At 39.4% G+C, this 23640-nt stretch overlaps 1 long non-coding RNA gene across 1 annotated transcript; it reads right to left on the bottom strand.

Annotated features, from left to right (window-relative positions):
* Window positions 1–47: 47 nt before the first annotated feature.
* LOC122083320 lies at window positions 48–15447 on the bottom strand. Its single transcript, XR_006141625.1, has 4 exons — window positions 15068–15447; window positions 12784–12842; window positions 1245–1291; window positions 48–661 (listed from the first exon to the last, which is right to left on the bottom strand). It is a non-coding gene; the product is annotated as an uncharacterized LOC122083320 (long non-coding RNA).
* Between the last annotated feature and the right edge of the window lie 8193 nt (window positions 15448–23640).

Genomic DNA, 23640 nt, shown 5'->3' with positions numbered 1-23640 from the left:
GAAGGTGAGAGTTAATGATTAATCCAAAGTCCAATCATAGCATCACATTAGTATTGGTGAAGAGAGAATCACCACGTGTAAAGGAAAACTGAATTATATGTGTATGGTACGTCACATTCTTCTGTATTCTTCATGTTTATCTCAGAACATCAATTTTTCATCTACTATAAACGGAAAGTACTTATACGCTTCAATGATACAACAGTTTTGAGTGCATTGGGGGAAATTGGAGGATAACAGCTACACAGGAAACCCAACAAATACTACAAAAAATTGAGGCACAAGGGCAAAGTATATTTGGTTGGCCCAGCAGATGGTTGGTCCAAAAACCATCTATGCAGCATATTATATGGGGTTTGAAATTGATGGCAGGTATACCTTAGGCCCTTACTCACATGTTCAGTTTCAGCCCAAACAGTGTTTGTCAAGTGGCGATAAGTACCGTAGGTGTGCACGGACATACATGAGGATGCATACTAGTACACAAGGGAATGTAGGGTTGAATTTGAATCTGAAATTTGACAAGTAACCTATCTGGATTGTGACAAAATTCTGTGGATCCTCGAGAAGCTTATCTTGACTTGATAAAGCCTGAAGTAGCATTATCCCGTTCAACAAATCATGTGACAGACAGTATTTCTATAGAGAATATTTTGCAATCCTGGAAAATTTTGCAATTTTATCACTACATTACAAAACCATTTCAAGCCACACAATCAGAAGTCAAAAAGAATATTAGGTTTCAGTGGATCCCACCAATCACATACCCAGATGCAGTCATCTACATTCAAGAAACATGTTCTCCTACAGAACAGTATATTCTAGAAACAATATTTGGTTTTCATCTCAAATCATGGGATTTTGAAATCAACTGCATCATGAAATCATAAGATCACAAACCTATGTTTTTCAAATTTCATTGTTTGGTTTGCATTTAATGAAATTATATGATTTGGGATTATTTTTTCTTCAACTTTACTATGTGAAAAAAAAAAAAAAAAGAGAGAGATTTGCCATCCAATGAGTAACATGAAAGAGAATTTGGGTATTGTGTGTAGCTCCAGGGCAGCAAACCTAGCTAACAGTGAAGCCCAATGCTAGTCAAATTAAAGAAAACTCAGGGAACAACAAAATTAGAGAAAACTTCTACCAAATGCAAACAGAAAATAATGCTATAAATTTCTTCAAAGCAAAGAACCAGCACTGAATAAGCTAGAAAATGACAAGAAAAGGCTTCACCATACAAAGACAAGCACCAAATCCGTTGGTCAAAGGAGTTGATGCCCGAGTCCTGCAACAAGAGAAAACAAGCATCATATAGAAACTATGACACTGAAAGCCAAGAACACCACAAAAAATTTCTTTGAAACAGTGTTCAGGAGTTCACACAATCCTCTATTTGAAAAAAAAAATTAAAATTAAAAATCAATGAATCTTGTCATTAACAAGTAAAACAATTTTCTAAAGAACCACCATATTATTCATCAAGTCTCCCCAGGATAATTTCACTTGTAAAAGTAAGAAAGCAACAGATATTATCTCCACATAACCCACCCAAAAGGGGATGAACAGAAAAATATGTTTGCGCTCAAGAAACTGTAACAATGATCATATGGACTTGGAATCCATCACCCTACAACTTAAAGGATATAGTAATTCAAAGGATGACATCCAAAGAAAAATCATTTGGTTACAACGAAAATGCCAATGTAGCTGATTCCTTGGAGCAGCATTCCTTGGTTAATCCTTTTAGGTAGACCTTCTGGCATCAATTCTTACACATTAAATCTTCCTAACTGTATTACTTAGGTGACACATTAAGAAAAATAGCTTCAAATGTACACTATTTACTTTATATCACATAGCTGGTACATTAAGAAAAGTAGCTACAAATGTACATCATATATCAGTTTATTATTATTCCAGTAGCTTGAAACAACTTGACCACATGGACTTCTTTTTTTATTTTTATTTTTTGGAGCCAATTGATTAGCTTCTTATTTTTCCAATCCTTACTCCTATATATCAGTAGATATCCCATAGAAGATAAGCTCTACACAACTATAAGTAGAGCAATCTCTTTTCCAACAATGGATTCAGATTTTGTTTTAAACAATCCATGTCCCCCTTCCTATTTCCTTTTCTTTAGAGGGCTATTCCAGAATACTCAACAAATAGGGTGGATCCTAAGGCCATGGACCTCTTTCCCAAAGGTCAAACCCTCTAGCTATCTGCATCCCTTTGCTCCCCCATCCTTGAATCTCCCAGGTCTAGGCTTCAGCTTTGGAAGGCAAAACTCTTACCTTATGCTGGGCACCTTGAACTTGTTAGATCAGTCATGCAAGGATCCTACATTTCCTGGTCTGGTGTTTTTGGCCTCCTTGGTTCAATCATCAGAGTATCGAATCAATCATGAGTGCTTTTCTTTAGAAAGGGTCAGATAACAACAAATCTCTTCACAGTATTAGCTGGCCTTCAGTTTGTCTTCTAAAAATTGAGGGGGGTCTTGAGCTCAAAAGGGTTAAAGAGGTCTGCATGGCAGGGATTATTAAGTTTATTCGAAAGATTGTTAGTAGATCAAAAGGCATATCGGTATTTTGGGTATATAGTTGATATCTTAGGAATGACTCCCTTTGGACTATCTCCCTTCTCCAGAATCCATCTTGGACTTAGAAAAAGATTCTGATATCTTGTGTCCTCCCATCAGTCCCGTATTGATGATGGTTCCTCCACCCTTGCGAATGGTTATGGGGATAGAATTGCTTATGACTCTAGAAGCAATAGGCTTGCCTTAGTCTCTTCCATCCTTTGTGATGGAGATTGGGACCCTAGTCCTGCTACTCCCCCTAATCTGATTTATGCAAGGAATACCCTCCTTGAGATCCCTCAATGGCCTTGTGGCTCTAATGATCTTGTCATCTAGAAGGAATCCTCAAATGGTTTCTTCTCCCCCTTGGCCTTGAAGCTTATCTGCACCTGTGACCCTCAGGTCAATTGACGCCCTATTGTTTGGTTCAAAGATCAAGTCCCCAAGAATAGCTTCATTGTTTGGCATGCTTTAAACCAATCCCCGCCAACCAGTGCCCTCCAAAGACACATCCCAGTCCCCCGTTGTTGTTTTTGCAGAGATGCCCCTGAAAAACATCCCCTACCTTTTCTTAGAATTTCTCCTCCCCATTTGGATTTTGTCCCATGGTAGCAATCGGTGTTGGCCTTCTCCTAGGAGCATTGGATCTTTCAGCAATGAGTGGAAATGGATCCTTAACCACTTTAAAGGAAAGTCTTGCATTGACTCCCTTGAGAAGCTTGCTTTTTGGTGCCTTGGTGCATCATATAAGAGAAGAGTGCAACATCAAGCTTTGGACAGGTAACTTTGGAACACAAGATCAGATCTTGGACTTCATCATCTTTGAAGTGCGCTCCAATGTCACTATTGGGTCGTGCCTCTCCTCTGAGTGGAGTCATCATGTTGCTTCATCTTGGGACTTATCTTTAAATCTCCCCGCGAGCCTAGATCTTCTCTTTGATTTAGGCTATATTTCTTACCCTGTGTTCGGGCATTTGCTTTCCTTCCCCCTACCCCCATTATTCCCCCCCCCTCTCTTTTTGGGGCTGGATGTTCTTTACACTTGTTGAATATATGACAATTCATAAAAAAATAAAAAATAAAAAAAAGAAGTTTTGTCATCACATTCACTTAATGTTCCTTGGAATTATCCTGTAGGAACATGTAAGCAACCCAAAAAGAGGGTTGAATTAGGTAATGCAGAATCTTAGCCCAATTTGCAATCAATTAGCACTATCCCAAAACTCCAATCAAATTATTTTCCAACCAAAAACACAATAAAGTAAATGGAGGAGATATTGAAAGAAGAGAGTGCACACAAGATTTATAGTGGTTCGGCACGACCTCAATATTGTACTATGTACACTCCCAAATCCCTCATCGGCTTAGAATTCCACTAACAATTTCCTTACAAAGGTAGGAAAAACACTCACACAGATCTCCCCGAGATTAACACTCTCCTTGGCTCCTTGCAAGGTAGGAGAAACACCTCACAGATTGGGGGCCTCAATACCCTCAACCAAGGATCTGAGCCTCAATACCGTTCACCACCACAATCACTTAAAAGTGATACACAATGGCTCAAAGGCTGAATCACAAGTTATCACTTTACAAGTAAAAATGCAATATTTAGCTCATATATTGATCCCTTTGCTCTACAGCTCATGCTCAATGGCTGATTTAATTTGCAAGTCCAAGCTCTTTCTCCTCAGGCTCTTTGCTCTTTAGCTTATAAGATTTGCAAGTTTTAGCTCATAGGCACTTAGAATGATTAAGATATATATTAGCAAAATTTCCCCACAGATTTGCCTATCATAATTGAAACTCAGGATATTCCTCTACTTATAGACCTCATTCCAACACCAAAAAACTAATCATTATGATTTCAAATGGACTTATTTGTCAAATATTGGTTGATTGCAAACTAGAGTCGGTTGGCCACTGCATGTAGACTTCGAAGAGCACCTCTTCAGACTCCAACAATCGATAATACTGGTTGGCCAAACCAAGGTCCGCCAAATTCAAGGTGCTCTCGGTAACCAGCAAATCATGTACTGGTTGTCCGCTCAAGTGCAAACTGGTGGACCGCTCCACTCATAGTCGGTCAGCCAAGTCATCAACTGCCAGTGTTGTCAATAGTATTTTCACATTTTTGAAGCATATCACTTGGACAGATTTTCCAAATGATAAAGATAAGGATCATAGTACATGACCCTGGCAAGATCTAGAAAATTTTCTTGGTTTCGAGAGATCTAGAGATGAAACAACATACGAGACGCAAACAAAATATCTCGACTGAGATTTCAGTATATCAGCAAAATCTTGACAAAATCTCAATTATTTCGACTAGTTTTGACCTGTTTGTGAAGAAAACCACCCCCATCTCCTATTTGCTCCCTTTTTTGTCCAAATCTCACCCAAAGATGCTTGGAACAAGACGATTGTTGCACAAAAACAACAAAATCTTACCTAGCTTTTTTGATTCAATCGGACAAAAACTTGATTCGCCATCAGCAACAATATAGTGGTTATGATCCAACCCACCACTCATTTCAATGCTAAGAGTCTAGGACTCTAGGGTTGGCATAAGGTGAGTCATCCACTTGTATTGTACTATTGTTTACTCTAATATATATAACTCTTGGTAAATTTAATATATATGATTCAACAATGTATGATGCCTAATTTATTAAATGGTTTGAAATTTGATATCTTTTAATTCCTAATGCTTATTTAAGTTGTTTTACTTGAATTATGTGTTATAGTAGTATTAAAGATTGTACGGAATAGACAAGAGTAGAGATTGTATACAACGTATACTACCAACCTAGGGTCCGAAGTCCAAGTACCATTTTGGGTTTGATTTCTTAAAATATAATGTCTCCATTGTGTTTAGAAGGCCTAAAATAGGTTGGATGGCAAGTTTCAGGACCTAACTTGGCCATATGGCCACCAAACGCATACCCGAAACTTGTTGGAAAAAATACAAGGTTCTGACGAGATCTCGAGATATCTTGGTTTCGGGCCTGACCGAAAGCATGCAAGAAACCGAGAACTTCACCCTTGATAAGGACCGTACCGTGCCCAAAACTAAGACCTTAACCCTTGATAAGGATGAAGTAGGAGAGACTATATCATGTAGAAGATCCATAAGCGAGAATGACTCGTGATGGATGACTAGATTTTTGGACAGAAGAGGAACACTTTGACTTACCACTCATATAAGATGAAGCACCATAATAAAAAACCCAAGCGGTAGGAGACGAAGAAGCAAGAAGGGCAACAATACCTATATGGGCTAGTGTAGCAATGGATAAGGAAATAGATGACTCAAGCTGCTAAGACACTTCTTAGAAATTGGTTGACCAGATCATCACATGAAATAGAAATTGATTAACCACCTGTAGTTACAACGAGGTTTATGCGAAGTATCGCGGCCATGGCACCTTTGTCCTCTCCCCTTTTTTCTTCTCATCCTTGGTCAGGAAGGAAAATGAAGGGTGTAAAGAGAAATATGTCATTGGATTGCATCTTTCTTTTATTTGTTTTGGAGTCACTAACCAGATAAGGGTCTAAGACCCACAAATGTTTAAAGGGTCCCCCCCCCCCCACCCGCGAAGGTGGGAAAGAGAACTCACAATGGATAAGGAAATTGGTCCTCCCAAATATTTGGGTAAGTGTCAAGTTACGTGCCAAGAAGTTTTTACACACCCAACGCCACCCAGCAAGAGGCTGGTCACATTCTATTTGGACCATTCTTAATCTTACTACCATGTATAGTTGTATGTAAATTGTAAATCTACAAATTCAATCAACTTTGGGTATTCTAATAGAGCCTATCTTTGATCCTTCTCCCAACACCAATGAGGGAACTGAAGGATACTAGATCTTGGAAGTACAAGAGGACATCCATTCCGGACAGAGGTTTCGGACAATCATGTCCACTTGCTCACGTTTTGACAAGCGTTCCCACATTCTTGCAGCCATTACCCTGTATCTTACTATGAATTTGGAGAAGCCTTCTCCAGGATCTAGCCTTAAAGTCTCCAATTAACGGCGAATTACATCAATTTCTATATTGCATACACATTGCTTGGCAAACGCCTTGGTTGTGTTGTCCCAAGTCCTATTTTATGCAAGATCTAGACACATGAGCCAATGTAAAGTGGACCTAGAGAGTATGAAGAGGAATGCATGCCCCATCTGTTTCTCAAAGAAGCCCCACATGTTCATCAGACTTTTGTAAGTTTTAAGATGAGATTTGGGATCCCTAGTCCCATCAAATTTGTTGGACAACCACTTGAATATTTTCTGAGATCCTGACATGGGGGAAGAAGTATATCCCCTCTGTATCCAATATCTGATCTTCCATTATTTTAGCATTTTTGAAGGCTAGTTCCAATTTCTCGAACTTCTCTTTGATTTTCTTCTCATGCTCAATTTCGGGGAGCTCCTGAGGGATTGTTACTACTTCAACATCATCATCCTCGATCCTTGCCTTGTGAGGGACTCGTGGTCCCCCAGAGATTGAGCAGGTTGACATTAGCCTGACCCTGGGTGTGCTAGAGAAATTGAGTCGGCATTTGTCTTATCTCAAGTACCTCTATCTGTAACTGATTTATCTAAGGATCGACAGTATTGTAGAAGCAGGTTACAAGTAAACTACCTCCAACAGTTTATAACCCCAAACAAGACAGTTCAAGACTTCAAAACTAATCTTAGAATCCCCAAAGGTAGAATAGAATAACAACAAAAGTAAACCAGAAATAACCCCACAAAGTACAAGCAAAACAACTCCCAAAAACCAGAAAAATAACTTAAACAAGAGGAGAGAGAAAGTGACATGCGCAGGGACCAAGAGAGAGACCTGCGGCTAGACTTGGAGAGCTCAGTTTGAGCTATGCTTCTGGTTGAAGGTATGGCCCAGCAAGGGTACAAAAACCCCCAAATATGAAGAGCTTCTGAAGGCTGGTTATGGAGTTATGTACTTTCTTGATTTTCAGACCTAGGAGAGAGAGAACAGAGAAATCCTTCAAGAACTATAGCAGGGCTGCTTGGGCAGCAGTGAGAAGAGGATCGAGTGATCCTTAGGTGGCTGTGAACACCCCTTGAAAAGGGTTTACAGAACAGAGGTCGATTGGGTAAGGAAGAGGAGATCGATCTCTCTCCTAAATTCCTCCATGAGTGCTGGTCGATTCTGGCTTTTGAAGGTCTGAACAGATCTGATTTTCTTAGGATTCTTCAATGTCAGTAAGCAGTTACAGCAAGCACTAAACAGTAGCAGTAACAAAGAATAGTAAAGAAAAGAAACAAGACAAGTGTGGGTGGACTGGCTATCTTGGCCCGGGCATCTCACTTACAGCTATCCTAACTATTTAAGCAATTGACAGCAATCATTCATGATTCAAATCTGAGAATTGAGAGAACATGAGCTCCTCTATACATAGAGGGCAGATTAGCTAATAGCAGTCATACCATAACTAGGAGTTAGACTCAAAGTAGGATTAGACATTACATAATAGGAGTTGGACTCCAAATAGGACTAGACTAGAACCCCAATTAGAGTAGGTAACTAACTAGCCATTCACTAATAGCCACTAATGGGCATGTTACAATCGATGGGCCCAATTGGCCTTATTAATCTAACTAACTTAATAATATAAGTGAGAAATCGATGGGCCCAATGGGCCCTTATTTTCCAATGAAATAACTCAATGTATTCCTAGCCACTTAAGTGACCTTAAGTGGGCTGTAAGTGGAGATCGATTACTTTGGGCTGGCCCCTCCTCCTATGGCAGTCCATGATGGATGTGGATCTACATCAGACAGGGACATCCTGACGCTCTTCTTCTTTCAAATCCATGAAGGGCAAGAGTTGTCCTTGATCAGTGGAAACTAACTCTAAGAAGTCGAGAGAAGATGGATTGATATGAATAACTTGATAGATGGCAGGGACACCGTAGGGAAATAAAACAGGGCTAAATCTTGTTAGATGAGATCTCTAACGTGTCCAAACCGGCAACAAGTATTCCACCTGGCGTGGAGTTGTACCTGTTTTCAAGAAGAAAGTTGATAAGGGATACATCCGTTTCCCTTAGGATATGTATGATTGGAAATGCATATTGCAGAAAAGGCTCACACAAGTGGGTTGACCTTCTATGGAATGGCAATGGACATGTTTTCTTTAAATCAGTGGAACAACGTCATATATGTTGCTTCAATCGTATTTATGCATCTGGGAGAAAATTGCGGTTTAAACCAACATTTGCCCCCTGATGTGTGTAAATAGACTTGGAGCTAATACATAATTTAGTGATATTTTAAAGGGAATACGAACTAGCAAAACTCTAGATTGGTCATAGGGAATTTTGGCCATAGTAGTAACAGAATCAGCTTAGTTCCTAAAGTGGCCTCAAACAATTGTTATCATTGTGGCGTTTCCAAGGATTTCTATTTCAGTACATGATATGTGCAAATGAGGGAGTATAATAAAGGGTCCCTTTTATTAGGATAGTGCAAGTCGTTTTCAGAGGACTCACATACTGTGTCATTATGGATGTAAGCCTCAAGTCAGCCCAGCACAAGTATGGAGCATCCCTCATCAGCAAGAGCAACATAAGTTAATATATTATTGTTTGATATTCATTTTTCTTTTCCTCCTTTCCCGAGTCCTCATTTTGGAAAATTTCCAGATCTCTCCTACTCATTATGTTAATATACTATTGTTCAAATTTGAGAAATAATAACATTCACCATTTCATGCTAATATTAGTAATGCACATCAGTATATTTTAAACTACCATGTAGGTTTATCATAGGAGTGTGTCTCCTTTTTATTATATTAACATGTTGAAGCAATACATATGAAGGGACAAAGAGTCTCAAAGAAGGATAGACAAGAACCTCTATATGTTATGCTCAAAGATAAATGATGCAGATTAATTACCAAAATAGGCTTGTTTTATTAGGAATAAGCCTAGGGTTGGGTTCCATACATGTTAGGCTTTCGATCCCATGTGTTTTGAGTGTAATAGACCACTTTTATGGGTCTAAAAAGGGGGCTCTAAGATTGAGTACGGGATTACTAGTTAGTTTCCATTTTCATTAGTTTCCTTTCTAGTTGGGCTTGATTTGAGTTATATTTGTTTCCTTATGAGTCAAGTTATTACTTGAGTCAAGTCCTTAGTAGTTAATTTCCTTTTTCAACTAGTTTCTAATTTCAGTTAGTTTCTAATTTCAGTTTTTAGTAGCTATTGTATTAGGAGAATATCTGGTTTCCTTTTTGAGGAACCTTCTATTTTGTAATTCCCTCCCCCATTAACATTATAAATAAAGAAGAGGAGGCTCCTAAAGGCCTAGATGATTTAATAAACAAATTAATGGTTGTTGCTATTGTCTTCTACATGGAGATTTGTCTTGTGTTTGATCAAGGCTGATGGAATTGGTGTTTGATCCAATTAACTCTCTGCGGTGTGAAGCACAAGAGGTTCTCTTCTAGTTATCTCCCTCTTTTCTTCCATACTCAAGGTGATCCAAATCTGATCTACTGTTATAGCATCCTGCTGTTTTGGGACTAGGTTGGTTTTGCCGATTCTAGTTCTACATTAAGTGGTATCAGAGCAAATTTTCCTGCAATTTTCTAACCATGGCAAGTCACATCACCAATGCTGAGTTGCACAAATTGTATCGTGAGTTAGCCGAGAACCAACAGAATACTGATGCTAGGCTTGAGAGGACTTAAGCCAAGTTTGATAAGTTTATGGAAGAGATGATTGCCTTTATGAAGAGGTCCGACAAGCGAGCTGAAGAAGGACCCTCTACATTACCTCCTCAGCTCAACACTTTACGGATCGAAGATACACCTTAGAGGCAGCAACTTGATCCAGTTGTTCCCCAAGATATTACTCGGCAATTTTTTGACAGAGATTATGGCATCAAAGTTGAGGTTCCCGAGTTCAGTGGTGAAAAGGGACCTGAGGAATTTATTGACTGGCTTACCAAAGTGGAGAGAATTTTTGCGTATAAGTCTCTTCCAGACGTGAAGACGTGTGAACTCATCATCACCAAGTTTATTGGGTATGCATGTTCATGGTGGGATGATGTACTACATGCAAGGTTTGTCAGAAGACTTGGACCCGTTACCAATTGGGAGGTCATGAAGCAAATCCTGACTGAAAAATTTGTTCCTCTTAATTATGAAAAGGTAATGTTCCATAAATTACTTAACTTGCAACAAGGGAACAAAGATGTAGATTCATACACCCTCGAATTCCACAAACTGTCTTCAAGGTGTCGACTTCAGGAAACAGACCAACAACGGGTGATGCGATATATCAGTGGGTTAAGTACTGAGATTCGACTTGAGTTGGCTAACACTGATTTCAGGTATGTTGATGTGGCAGCGGCACATGCCAAGACAGCTGAAGAGAAGTCCATTTATTGGAAGGGTATGCTCAAGACTTCTTCAGTTTATAAACCTCCACCGCGTATGGAGGAAAAGAAGCCTGAAGCTCGTAGAGTTGAAGAGAAAAGGTCAGAGTTCAACAAGGATAGTGTTGGGGTGAAGAATATCATATGCCATAGTTGTGGCGAGAAGGGTCACTATTCTAACAAGTGTCCCAACAGGACTCGTTCTGTGAACGTAGCAGAGAAGCAGCCGACAGAGAAGAGTGAAGATGAATCTCATTTATATCCTTATCCGCTCGAGGACGATGATATTGTCGATGATGAAGATAAGGATGTAGAAGCTCATTCAGCTAGCCTTTCATCCTTTTCGAATAGACTAGTTGATAAAGCTCCTCTCTTCAGACAGAAGGGTACTCTCCTGCACGGCTCCGACCCTATTGATGTTCATGCAATTGTTGATACTGGGGCAGAAGCAAATTTTATATCTGCTGAATTTGTTCGAGCACACAACCTTCCACAGAAGCAGCTTTTCAAGAAGATTCACGTGCGAGGTTTTGGACCCACAGCTCGAGAAGAGGCCACTGCAGTTGTTCGAGTACATCTACAGTTTGGGCCACTACAGTACCATGTCACCTGCTTGGTCACCTCATTGGCGCACTGCGACATTCTTCTAGGGCGACCTTGGCAGCGACATGCAGGCATTCTCTATGATGGTGCACGGAACACTACAAAGGTGAAGCAAGGAGGTCGTATGTACTTAATGAGGCCACATGCATTATCAGACATGCCACGTCGTCGACTGACTCCTGCTCCGGTGACATATCAACCTACTCTCCCTCCTCTTGGAGTTATGCTCCCTTCTATTTCGAGATATGTGCCACCTCATCGGCGAGCGATTTACAAGGGAATCTTGGGAGCACGACCTAACTCGACGGAGTCGAGTTCTTTTAAGACCGGGAGAGTTGATGCAGATTAATTACCAAAATAGACTTGTTTTATTAGGAATAAGCCTAGGGTTGGGTTCCATACATGTTAGGCTTTCGATCCCATGTGTTTTGAGTGTAATAGACCACTTTTATGGGTCTAAAAAGGGGGCTCTAAGATTGAGTACGGGATTACTAATTAGTTTCCATTTTCATTAGTTTCCTTTCTAGTTGGGCTTGATTTGAATTATATTTGTTTCCTTATGAGTCAAGTTATTAATTGAGTCAAGTCCTTAGTAGTTAGTTTCTAATTTCAGTTTTTAGTAGCTATTGTATTAGGAGAATATTTGGTTTCCTTTTTGAGGAACCTTCTATTTTGTAATTCCCTCCTTCATTAACATTATAAATAAAGAAGAGGAGGCTCCTAAAGGCCTAGATGATTTAATAAACAAACTAATGGTTGTTGCTATTGTCTTCTACATGGAGATTTGTCTTGTGTTTGATCAAGGCTGATGGAATTGGTGTTTGATCCAATTAACTCTCTACGGTGTGAAGCACAAGAGGTTCTCTTCTAGTTATCTCCCTCTTTTCTTCCATACTCAAGGTGATCCAAATCTGATCTACTATTATAGCATCCTGCTGTTTTGGGACTAGGTTGGTTTTGCCGATTCTAGTTCTACATTAATAAATAAAATTTATCCGAGTGAGAATAGCTAATTTTGAAAACTTGTCCTCCTTTCATGGCATATACTTTTTGATGTGTTCTACCTGTTTTTATCATAGAATTTGTTTTTCCAAAGTTTTCTCCACCTTTAAATTCCTTTCTTCATCCTAAAAGCTTTCAAAATCAGCTGGGACAAGGGTTTCTTGAGTTCAAGTGAATCTAACAAGATGCGGAAGCTAAGCGCGGTTAGGTCTTCACCCAAACTCACCAAATGTTCTTCAACCTGGATATCAGATAAATACAATCCATGACTACCAAATCAATTCCTATAGAGGTCTAAAATAACCTCAAATGTGAAGATAAAGAAAATAGATTGGACAGACCCTATAATCCATCTACAGTGCCCACAAGGTAATGCAACTGTCATCTTAATAGAAATAAAATTTAGATAACAACTCAAGAGTACAACAATGAGGCTATTCTAACACTTCCTTGTTTTTCTTATGTAAAACCACAAATTAATTATAACACATGTGGGAGTCCCACCTAGCATAAATATTGAATGGCCAAAAGGCGTGCAAATTCCATGCAAAAATCATGAGTAGCAGAAAATGAATATCATCTAGCTGACTAAACCAATGACTTCAGGAACATCAATGAAATTCCTACTAGATAACAGGAGCACTCTAAAAAGGGTGTACCCAGTGCACGAGGCTTCCACCGTTGTAGGGTCTAGGGAGGGTTATTAGATCAAACACAAAGAAATACGAAAATAAATAGACAAAGGATCTGCACGACACAGAGATTTAACGAGGTTCACACACCAGTGTGGTGTGCTACGTCCTCGGGCGAAGAAGAAGATGTTTTACTATGCAGAGGAGAGATTACACTCAAGCAACGGTGAGAAAAACTAGCCCTAAAACTCTAGCTCAAAAAACCCCCCAAAAATACAATGACTTGTTCAACAAGACAATAGTACATTATATACTCCAAGTCGCAGGTAGACCCATCGGGTCGCAGTCGATCCAGTAGAACTATACCGCGGGGACGTTGGCCCAATCCCGGAACCCATCACTGATCTCAGAAAACTTTCCATTTGGGTCGCCACCAAAATATGTGAAAGCGTGTCAATCTTCAAAACGGGTCAAGAATTTGAGACAAACTTAACAAGGGTCATTATGTACATAGACTTACCCCCGCTTTGCTGAGAGGTTGTTTCCCGACTCAAACCCACAACCATTAGGTCACAATGGAGCAACCTTACCGTTGCACTGAAGTTACAGGAGCACTATGTTGCATGAAATTAACATTTCAGGTTTGCTTCATAAGGGCAAGTTATTGATTAATTCCTCAAAAGGAAAATGTTGGAGAAGATCTGAAATACTAGCTCAGAAGCTTACAAACCCATAACTCCTAGAAAGGCACAAAAGAAAATAGGAAAAATAAAGACAAATGTGATAAAAGAAAACTAAGTAAAACGTGGGTGGTGAGGAGGAAGAGCATAAAACCTGAAATAACAGAAAAATATGCAGGAAAATAGAGAAGTTTTTATTATTATTATTATTATTATTGTAGAGAAGCATATTATTTTCCCAAAATAAGGAAAGTGGGGAAATCGAAGGGGGTGAGGGAGAAAAGGAGAAAAACAAAAATGTCATACCATAAATAGAAGGGGTATCTACTGCAAAAGAGCAGATTGCACTGTAGATTGTCTACCATGTTTAGTCACTCCTTGAAATTTGCTCAAATAAACAAACAACGAATGATAGCAATAAAAAAAACTTAAAAATTCATCTAAAATTTTTCAGGTCAAATTTTATAATGCATGCCGTTTTCTTATAAGTGGTAAGAGCCCAGAAAATAGATCGAAGCTGAAAGATAAATGTGACTAACCAAAACACTGCACTGAAAAAGTCACAAAGTTTAAAATTCTGAATGAACTTGGCTCCCATGATTAGAAAAGTATTGTGATAAAAGCAGGTAGGCGATTACTGGAAAAAAAAATGTCCAAAGTGATTCCAAACTTCCAAAAATGGGCAATCCAAAGATTCAATACTGGATGATGCCTAACTCATGCAATTGGATATATCAAATAATCTGTAATTTGAGCTGGGGAGAATCCAGGGTAAGAGAAATAAAATTTTATAATACTCTTTTTCAGATTTAAATGTCTGGGTTCAATTCAATTGGACACAATTTTTTGACAGATAGTCTTGATGGGATCAGATATCTGCGGGACCCCATCCCAATTTCCTTGTGTTCTGAATCAAATTATTCATTCCAAGATTCCCCTGAATCGGTGGGTTTTCTAATCAAAATGGCCGATTCTAGGGTTTTGCGACCAATTCCAATTCGATCGGAATAGGTAGGGATCGATTCAGTCGCCGATTCCTGTTTTTAAAACCTTGGTATGGATAGACGGACCTCTTTTGGTCCTAAAAGGGGTGGAAACTGGAAAGGCATAAACCTAAAACTGTGAAACAGATGGTGAAGTTCAGGAGACCGTACCTGCAAATTCGAGAGAAATCTCCGAAGATGAAGCGGGACGACCGTTGGTCGAATCGCTAGCCAGCGCTCCTGAGTCCTGACTGGACTCTGGACTCTTTACATTTAAAAATTGTAAACCGGCCTTGGAATCGGACCGGCCAGGGTTTCTTTCTCTGCCTCAAGCCTCGAGTAATTTTAAAACTTCACCAAACTAAAAATTGAGTTTTCTTTCCTCCAGCATGGCATACACTAGCTTGCATGGAGCTAGAGGCTAGAGCTATTGTAATCGGAAGTGGTTCTTTGTCCGGAAGCATAACCTCTCTCTCTCTCTCTCTCTCTCTCTCTCTCTCTCTCTATTAAACAAGGAATAGAAATACAATTTTTCACAGAGAAAGGGGAGATATAGAGGCATTGGAGCACTCTCGGACAGAATTCTTTCCTTTATTGTGATTTGAAGTGGTACTCGTTAATTCTCAAATAAAAGGCTAACCTTAAGGAGTGTTAGAGGCTTGGACGAGAGAAGGTCTAAATAACGTTTCAGGGTAGTACGCCTTGAGGTATCAAGATACTACGGCGTCACAATTTTGACGATTATATTAAGTTAGTATTCCCACGCTGATGCAGAGATCACACTACCTTTTATTGGGAACCCTCTCTCTCAAAATTTTATTTTTTCTAGAGGAATTTATTATCACTCCCTTATACTTGGCTTATATTTACTAATACTCTTACACCTTAACTTTTCTTTTGATACTCCCTTACTTTTTTATATTTATATCTCTTTCACCTTTACTGTACCCAGATTACCCCTCCTTTTCACTTGTAACCTATTATACTTTTTCAAATTAATTGGTTCAAAACATGGTTCGAATCAAACCACTAACAAGTTTTGTCTCATCCAATCATCAAGGATATTGACATAGTTGATGTGTCCTTAAATATATTATTATTTATTTATTATTTTTTGTCTCATCCATCGTCACAAATTTAACAATCTATTTTTTTATCGGCATTAGATTGGTATCAGTCTCAGCCGATACTAATTCAGATCAATAATCTCAAAGTTACATATACTCCCCGTTAGGATTGCAAAATATGGTTTTGGGGATTTAAAAAAAAAAAAAACGTGTGGTATCCGATTGGAACATATGATATGATATAGATATAGAATTGATAAAAAAAAATATCGGATCAGCAATGCAAATACCCGATTAAAAATATATGATACCGATATAGATATAAATCAGATATATAAATATTATTTTTTGAATTTACAATATCCTTGATGATTGGATGAGACAAAACTTTTTTTTTTTTTGGTAGTGATGAGGGTAAATCTCCCTGACCACAGCACGGCCAAGGAGCATTCGAACCAATGCTGCAGTACCACTCCAGCCCCTTATCAGGCTGAGCTACCACCTGGCCTCTCATCAGGCCAAGCTGCCACCTTAGCCCCTCATCAGGCCGAGCTTCAACCTTGGCATCTCAGCCATCTCGGCCTCTCATCAGGTCGAGCTTCCACCTTGGCCCCCATCAACCCAAGCTGCCTCCTCGGCCCTCATCAACCCGAGCTTCCACCTCGACCCCCATCAGCCCTAGCTACCACCTCAGCCTTCATCAGGCAGAACTCCCAAAAACGTGCTCTCATCCACTCCTACATTCAATGAACGTAATCCCTGATCATAAGGACCGGACTCTATCCACTACACGTCATCAGAGGCATCCACCCCTCCCACAACTTGCACTTCCGAGATAAAAAGGGGAATATTCCCCTAGTATACCCTACGATCTGGAATATTCCTAGCATCAGAGAGTCGCTCCTCTCAAGGACTCCACGCCCAATAGGACTCTCCACGGACTTCTCCCTTTTTTCCACTCCATCAGTAGCCTATAAATACCAAGGTAAGCCCCCATTGTAGGGATCGATCACTTCTTTTGACTGAAAACTCTCTTGAGTATCTGCTGTGGAAAGATCTAACGCATCGGAGAGTCCCCCGTTGGGTCAGCCTGGCTCTCCCATGTCTTCTCTTCTGTGCAGATCAGCTGAAACATCAGGAGCTGCAAAGAGGATCGGTTGGTCAATTTTTACCACATCAGATTGGTTCTATCTGTGGGAAAACTGTTACAAAAAGCCACCTTGAAGCAATGCAATTAAGGAGTGAGAAGGTCGTTTCCTCTACAACAACGCGAGTAAGGTCCTCTCAGGACTTACCACTTGAACATCCTCATCCACCCCCAATGGCAGATCAGGAGAGTCCCCCGTCGGGTCAGCCCGGCTCTCCCCTATCTTCTTTTCTGTGCAAATTGGCTGAAGCATAAAGATCTACAAAGAGGATCGGCTGGTCAATTTTTTCCACATCAGGTAGTATTAAAGAAAACTTACTTACAAGGGCTCAAATAAGAATCTACGAAATTATGGCAAAAATTAAACCCAAATAATATAAAATAATTCCCACGTGCCGGTGTTAAACCTTACAACCAAATGAGACACGAGAAAGAAACATCCATAAAGCCCTCAACATCCATGAAGACTGAGTACATAACAAGCCCACCACAACCATCGAACAACAACTACAACTAGTTCTTGCACAGTAAGATCGAGCCTCCAAAATGCACAAATTAAAGCAAAAAAACCAATAAAATAGTTGCAAAAGGATGTCATGCTTATGGATATTATATTCTAAACTCATCGTTCCATAAAATGATAAAATAATAACTCATACCCAACCATCCATTGTGGGACTCTCTTCATCACTGAAAGGTTGTTGCTACTGTAGGTGCATGACAAGGCATGCACTGTTCCACAAAACAGACCCCCTTGTGCCAAAGCCCAGACAGACAACTCATGCACTACAAAGCCTTTCTTATCAATTCTTTTAACCTCTATTTTCCCATAAAATAAGATTAACAGAGGAACCCATATTATCTAAATCTTTTTCAGATATCCCATCTAATCCAATCTATCCAAGCTGTTCCACTTCCAAATGGGCTTTGTTCTGCGTTTCTTTCCCTACTTGTTATGGAGTGGATTAGCTCCGCCTGGTACAGCTCTCTCGTTGTCCTCTGAAGTGGCTTTACGAGAAGAAGAAGAAGAAGAAGAAGGAGAACCAAGTGGGTAATTGAAATCAGGGATTTCTCGAGCAAGCACAATGGATCCAAGAGTTGCAGAAATGAACAGTAACGTAACAAGAGCGAGCAAAACCATGTTCATCCTCACCAATCTAGACGCTGAAATCTTTGCTGATCAACGCTCCAATGAGGAAGAACGAAGGAAATAGCTTCAGTTGAATGGATGAACTGTTGAACGCCTTCTTGAATGCATCTGGGTTTCTGGGTTTCTGGGTTTCTAAGCTTCAGAGCTACCAACGAACTTTGAAATGAAAGGGAAACGAGAATAGATTTCTAATGGAACCATGGACCTGTTTGTGCTAATTAACTGCACATTCAACTCTGTTTCCAGATCCCAATGGCGTCTCTGATATTTGTTTGGTAGTGTATCTCCTAAGGTGAGCTCTAGGCCTATTACAGTATTCTATGAGGCAGCCAGACAGGTCCTACGTGGAAGTCTGAATCCGACCGTTCATTACAAACGGTGGAACCCACTTGTACATTTTTCTCATCCAAAGAGTCAAACTTCAATCAATAGCTGATACGAATTTTCAATGTGGCGCAACAGGGTGGCAATAACTTTGGAGCACGTGTGTGTTCATGTTCGGGTGCTTCTAAGTCGTGAGATGTGTCTCAATGTTTAAAACTTTGGAAAATCCATCATCTCCTCTGGAAAATTCAGCAAAACAGGTTACCATTATCCCACCTCCTTAATTCACGAGGTTTCTCCCACAATACTATGTGTTCTTGCTCTTCTCTGTTCCATAATATGGAATATTTGGATTGGCTATTGGGGAGTTGTCTCCAGCAGATCAGATTTTAATCCCAGCCAGGTGCTCCTCAAATCCATTAGGGAATCTGAGGAACTGTCCTCTATCTTCAAGATGAAGGTGGCTCGATGGCAATGTTCATTCTCGTGGTCCCCTCCTCCCACTGGCATCTGGAAATTTAATGTGGATCGAGCCAGTAAAGGGAACCTAGGTCCGGCTGGGATCGGTGGAGTATGCCGTGATCATAACAATGCGTTTATTTGCTGCTTCCATGGTGGCATTGGTCTCAATTATGCTATCACTGTAGAAGCTCTGGCTATTCGACAAGCTCTCACATTGGCTTCCAACATGGAGGTGGCTTTCATTATTATTGAGAGTGATAACCTTCTTGTTATCAACGTTCTCAGAGGTTTCAAAGTGAATTGCCCTTGGTGGATCAAACATATTATGGATGACTGGAGACAGCTTGCTGCCAATTTTTGAAGCGTTCATTTTCAACATTGTTGAAGGGAGGCTAATGCAGTTGCTGATTTATTAGCTACTAAGGCTGCCTCGTCCCAGCAGGCTCTTTCTTATATGTTTACCCCTCATATTTAACCAATTGTATGCAAACTATTCTTGCTGTGTCATTTCTCGTTAATAAAGACTTTGTAAAAAAAAAAGTCATGGGATGTGTACTACTATCTCTGTTGCGTCATAGAAGAGCCCACCCTCGATTGTTATGATCCCATATCAATCATATTGAGGACATTTCACATTGGTTTCATAAGAAAATTGACTGGTTTCACAAGAAAAATGACGTGGGTTGATATTGTCTTGGATTACCTCACCTTATAAGCTGATTTGCAAGGTTGAGTTCTTCCAAACACGTATCACCTCTTGTTGCTGATTTTCCGTTTAGTAGAAGTTTCTCTGGTCCAACGTCATATAGTAAGGTACGAATGTTGCAACTTGGTAGTCTAGCAGTCGAAATAGCCTCTTGACACATTTTTGGGATAAGGTTGCGTAGTTCTCCCCCCCCCCCCCCCACCTTGCACATGCGAGAGCCTCATGCATCAGGTATGTCATTTTCTAAAATTTTTTCTATCCTAGAAAATCTAGAAATTTTCTCCAAATGGGAATTTACTAGTTTTGTCAAATTGAATGGTTACTTGATGATTTTAAACCCCCCCCCTCCTTTTTTTTCCTAGCGTTAATAATATTAAGAATGGTATATATTAACATAATTGGCGGGGTGTACAATTATAAACACAAATTCAATCGTTTGTCCTTGTAATGGTATACCTTTCCATGTATGTCCATGAATTTCTTCAATGATCCATGCACCTCTTGGTGGTTCTTAGTTTTTCGATTCCTTTTTTTACCACTTGGCAAACATTCCTTCCATCCGATTGTACCACATGGAAAAAATTGAGACTCATCCATAATACTTTATAGACATGCTCGTCTAGGAAAAGAAAACTAATTTCTTCTACAGTTGAGAAGGTTGTAGCCCTAGAACTTGTGAAAACATCCTCTACCACGAGTGTCGCAGTGCGGTGAGCGTTGGATGGTCGAGACGACATTGGGGCACATGCCAATGACATCTTGGCCATCCGATGCTCGCCGCAACTCCGCACTCACGACAGACAATAATCTCTTCAGGAACTTCGGGTGGTTCTAAGGGTGCTGATTGAGCCAAAAACAAATAATTAGGGTTGGGCTTTTTTTTGGATTGGGTTTGGGTTGTGATATTGAAAGCCTGAGGTCGTTGGGGTTTAGATCGATTAACCCCCTAAGAATAGAGACAAATTTTTTTTTTCTTTCCATTTTATTTTATTTCTTTTCTTTTCTCCTCTTTTATTTTATAGATTCTTTTTTCTTTCCAGCTGTGTTCGGTAGCCAAGAGAAGAAAGAAATGAAATGAAAAGAAAAAAGAATCCAAAAAAGAAAAGAATAGAAATGAAATGAAATGATAAGAAAATAATATATATATATATATATATGCTTGACTACCATTAGAAAAAATGAAAAGAAATGTTTTTGTATTTTATTGTGTTTTTGGCAAGATTTCTTTTGACAACAAAAGAAAACTTCACCATTCCAAGGTGAATTTTGAAATTAAAAAAAGAATCTTCTCTTGATTTAGGACATGCCAAGCATAATATGGAATTTCTTAAACTAAAAAAATAGTATAATTTTTGTACTTTTTCTTTTTTCTCTCTTGGCTACTCAACACAGCCGTCGTTTCTTTTTCTTTTCTTCTATTGACTACTAGACACAACCTTAATTGGCCTTGCAACCAAACGGAGCCAAAAGGAATAACTTAGTATGTGTAAAAAAATTAATGGAAAATTGATCTCTCAATATTGGAGTGCGGAATCTGTCCCAGGCCCTCCCTCACAATGAGACCATGGTTTTATGTATTTGTTGTATCAGTATCAATCATATCAGAATTGATTGATATTGATATGGAAATATCGATCCGATACAGATCACTGTAACAATACTGAACAAAGGGTCAAAATTTTAAAAAGGGTATGGTATTGGTATTTTTTTTGGGGGGGGCAAAATCATCCAATGTGAAAGATACTGATACGAATCGTATCAGTCCAATATCAATACCTAAAGCCATACATGGGATCAACACTGACATTCTCTATTATCTGATTAAATGAGTCTGTTTCCTATCCTCTCATTGATGTGGTTTCCCACTCTGGCATCCTTAGGAATCCTCTACCCAAAGTTTATATAAGGCTAAAAACTCTTACGTAACAGCCCTGACATGGGAAGGCTCTCCTGACGGTCCACCACTTTGGGCCCATATGGGTGGTGGTGGATTTTGGGTGACCCACCATTGGATGGGCTGCACAATCTTGTGGATTACCCACATATTCTATTGATTTTCAACCATCGAGCCATTGAACCCAAGCTAACAATGTTGAATTTCCCCACTTGCCTACTGGTGATCATCAGGCTAGCAAAACCTTTTGCTTTGAATGAGTTTTACTACAGGTTGATGGGCCTCTATATGAACACAGCTAGTTTGAGGGCAAGCCTTGGGCTTCAGGGGGCCCTTGAACATTGTTCAGCACTCAGCCCCGCAGGATTTCATGCAACCATTTATGATTTTCATAAATCACATGGGCCTTTCAACTTAGTTAGAGCTCTATTTATGGGGCGGGCCTAGAATTTCATGTGGGTCTCATCTCAGAGAGCAGAAAATGGTGGCAGCTTTGGTAGTCTAAGAGAGAGAGAGAGAGAGGTCCTTCCAACTTCCAAGATTAAAATTCACAAATTCACAAATTGGATCAAGGATGGAAGGACCGAAATTGGGCTGGGCAAAACGTTCAGTGTCAGATAGTGTGAGCCCAGACGATAGTCTTTCCTTGATGGACCCAGACCACTTAAAAGTCTAGGCACCAATCCAAGCTGCAACTTGCAAAGAAATGAAAGATGTGATGTGAATCTGGGACAAATCAACATGAGAGTAGTCAGTACTTTGTATTGATTTTGTGATGGACATTATTGCAGTGGACCTGAGGTTTTTAGCCTTTATTAGGTTGTCTTTGCCAGCTAAGAGAAGTGAAGAGAAGAGAAGAGAAGGAAAGAAAAGGAAAGAAAAGAAAATTGTACCTTTTTTCTTGGTTTAAGAAATTCTCTTTATGTTTGAAATGTCCCGCATCAAGAGAAAATTTTATTTTTGAATTTCAAAATTCACTATGGAAACGATGAAGATTTCTTTTACTCCCAACAGAAAAATCTTACCCAAAACACTAGAAAACATAAAAAAATACAACTTTTCTTTTCCTCTCTTCTAATGGTAGCCAAACACACATACTTTTTTTTTTTAATTTTCTTACCATTTCATTTATTTTGTATTCTTTTCTTAGATTCTTTTTTCTTTTCATTTGGACATCATGGGCCTCGGTTTTTATTATTTTACCATACAAAAAGGTGGAAATAAAACTTATCTTATTCTCACCTCTTAATTCCATGTGGGGTGATTGAGGAATGCACGAAGAAGTATCCATAAATATGTCATTTTCTATTTTTATAGGGGAGGGGGGATGGATCAGTCATTTACCCCCTTTATGTCTAGTCGGCGCCACACTCCCCCAACGAAAAACAAAAATCTCTCCGTTGTTGATGTTTTCATGTATACTTCCATTGGACCTTGCGTTGGTGCAAGAGTCATGTGACCCTTCTGCATAGACACAATGCAAGGAGAGAGTTCTCTAAACAACGTGTGCCATTTTTTACACACTCCCTCATAAACCACCACAGGACCCACACTCTATCTCCATTAAAACTCCCTATTGTACTGTTCGAAACACTCCCGTCCATTTTGTGTGAAATATTTTCTCATAATTTTTTTTTTCCATGCATAAATGGATTGTGTTGTTGGCTGTTCAGCCTACTAATTTTGAAATCATAGCTCTAGCTATGGGCAATAACATGAACAGATAACACTAGTGACCAGTTCACCTTTTTAATACAAACAGATACAAAGAGCAAGTTCAAAAAGAAACATAATATCAGTTAACAAATACCATGGGCCTATGGCCAACTGTTGGGTTTGGGATCTCCCCGTTGTTTTAGGCCCTAGAAGGTGTCAAATGGGGATGGACAGAACTATTTGAGTTTAATGGATTAGTTACATGTGGACATGCAACAGGATATTGAAATCACACCAAACCTATTTTGCCGAATCTATGGTCTAGTTAATTTAAAATT

Source organism: Macadamia integrifolia, chromosome 7 (genome assembly GCF_013358625.1).
Source record: "Macadamia integrifolia cultivar HAES 741 chromosome 7, SCU_Mint_v3, whole genome shotgun sequence".
NCBI classification, from domain to species: Eukaryota; Viridiplantae; Streptophyta; class Magnoliopsida; order Proteales; family Proteaceae; genus Macadamia; species Macadamia integrifolia.
This window is presented reverse-complemented; position numbering and strand designations above follow the sequence as displayed.